At 41.6% G+C, this 2,548-nt stretch overlaps 1 long non-coding RNA gene across 1 annotated transcript; it reads right to left on the reverse strand.

Moving 5' to 3' along the window:
- Positions 1-349: 349 nt before the first annotated feature.
- Positions 350-2,266, reverse strand: LOC120881325. The gene is made up of 3 exons (XR_005725286.1): positions 1,533-2,266; positions 798-912; positions 350-563 (listed from the first exon to the last, which is right to left on the reverse strand). It is a non-coding gene; the product is annotated as an uncharacterized LOC120881325 (long non-coding RNA).
- Positions 2,267-2,548: the final 282 nt, after the last annotated feature.

Below are 2,548 nucleotides of genomic sequence, written 5' to 3' on the forward strand. Positions count from 1 at the left end.
CTAGCGGCCTACCCTCAGGATTTCCAACTCAGTAGGTCTGGAGCAGGGTCTGAGAATGTGCATTGCAAACGAGTTCCCAGCTGATGCTGATGCTGCTGTTCCAGGCAAGCTAGGTCAACCATCAGTTTCTTTCAATAAAATGTAGTAGAAGCTAGGGCACCATCACACAAATTATTTACAACCTTATATTTTAATTTATTTGGGGTTGAAATAAAAGGATTTAAAACAGGCTTGACAAATAGCTGAAAGAAACCCCTTACAATGACAGTAAGTTGGGCCAAAATAAACAGAACAATGATGGATTTGAGTCAGTGTTATTTATGTGAAAAAAAAAAAAAAACACTACACCTTATTTTCAAACAAGCTTTTATTTCCAATGTGAACAATTCTATCAAATTATCTGTTAAAAGGTAAGAGTAAAGTCAGATGTCAGTAGTTAGTATCATTTTGCAGGGTTGAAACTTTGAAACAAAATTAGCATTTCAGGCTAATGAGAACAAGAATATCCATGAAGAACAAATGCATCTTTTCTCTTGCTGTCTGCTTCTTTCTATGCCTTCCCACTGTAGGATGAAATAAGAGACAGTTAACCATTGGACCTCAGCAACATGCACCAGTGACTTTCTAAATATGAGTCAATACTATGTACATCTATTTTCTCAACAAGGAAACCCAGACCCTTGGTGATCAGGGTGCACATCGTTTCTCACACAGAACTTATCTCCCTCTTGCCCACCACTATAAATGCTTGCTGTTTCCTTGAAAGGCCACACTGTGATTTAAATAAGTCATTCCACCTTAAAACCTGGTGTTCCCTTGCACAAATCATAAATCCCTTATATTTCCAGACCTGCAGTTTCCACATGTGTAAAATGAGAATGAGGCTTTGTCAAACATCCACATGCATGAAAACTAACAAAGAGTGAGAGAGTGAGTGAGGGAGACTAAAAGATGAGTGAATAGAGGAAAGAGAAACCGAGATTTAATTACCAACTCAGGGGTAACCAATAATATTACTAGGACTAGTTTTTCTTTTCTTTTGAATAAAAAGTCTAAATTCAACTAATATTTGTGAATTAATCCAGAAATGCAGTTCTCTTGAAACCCTTAACATCGTACTACTTTGTAAGGAATCACTTTCTCAAAGTCACTGTCAGTACAAGAGACGACAATTCTGTGGCCAGGCGATGATGACACAGCTAAACCATGGCCTAGTCACTTTAGCTACTGCTTCTCGTGCCTATTTTCTAAAGAAGCACTGGTCTCCATTTGCAGGTCTGATAGAGTTCCTATCTGTAGTAGACTTAGAGCTACAGGACAAAGGACTTGTGGCTATAAATGAAATACATTTCAGAACATACTGCCTCCTACATTATCTAGAATACATTATTAACAATAAACTCTTTTTCCAAAATTTAATTTCAACAATTTTCTTATTTATTTTACAGAAGAAACACTTAAAAACATAAAGCTGTTAGTAACAGGTATGTGTCAGGAATGGTTATGTCATACTAAAGCCTATGCAATAATACCTGTATTATCCAGAGCTGCTCTTTGCTGAGACCACATCCATTTAGAGTCCTTCAGGTTTTCCATTTCCATCTTCTTCCTCATCATCAGCCTTTTCATACTGATCCTCACCCTCATCATTAGGGCAGAATGATGCAGACATTGGGGTCAAAAGTTGGCAGGGAAAATATCCCAACTTAAAATCAGCAGCAGAGTCTAGGCCTGAGAGACGAGAAAGAGGTTTAATAAAAGAAAAAACAAATAATACCTGGATACATTTCTACCCCTCATCATGTCTGCTGCTTGACAATTTTCACAAACTTTTTTCCCCTCTTTCCAGTAGATCTCACACAGATCTCTCTGATTATTTCTGGCCCCTTTGGAGAAGCGATCCAAATCATTTGATGCTGATACCATTTTCTATGTGTTTGTCAGAACCTCAACGGAAAAAATGTTCGTTTGATTTAAAGACAAATTCTATGGGGGCGCTCACAGATTCCTCAATTACTGAAAAGTGCCCCTGTGAGATGTCATCATTTTCTCAGATCCTCCTACCGAGAATATTCACATATTTTAAAGCCGTTGACCAAAAAGGAGGGAAGCCACTTGTTTGCCTCTAGGTTGGTAGAAGGCAGCATGCTTTTTCTCGAGACCATGAAGGTCTCTAGAACTGGGCTTCCACTTGTGCAAATCGTGCCCAGAGGCTTTTGAGAGTTTTGACCCACTGCGAGACTGCTAGAGACCTGCCTTGAACTCAGACGCCTTCCCCCCCCAACCCCCACCCCCGCCTTGTGGGGCCTGAAGGCTCAGCCACCTTGCCCGCCTCGGCCCCTCGGGGACCACAGGCCTCAACCTCCCAGTCTCAGAGGCAGTATTCAGGGCTTTTTCGCCCAGAACTCGGCCTCCACCGCTTGTTCCTCTGTCCTCTAGGATGCAACCCCCTCCGCAGGATCCCGCAGCTCCCAGGGTGGAGCGCCCTCCACCGGGTACTCACCCTGCAAGACTTTGTCTTCCTCTCCCAGGTCTTCCTGCTCCTGAG

The sequence above is a fragment of the Oryx dammah genome, unplaced genomic scaffold (genome assembly GCF_014754425.2).
Source record: "Oryx dammah isolate SB20612 unplaced genomic scaffold, SCBI_Odam_1.1 HiC_scaffold_23, whole genome shotgun sequence".
Classification (NCBI taxonomy): Eukaryota; Metazoa; Chordata; class Mammalia; order Artiodactyla; family Bovidae; genus Oryx; species Oryx dammah.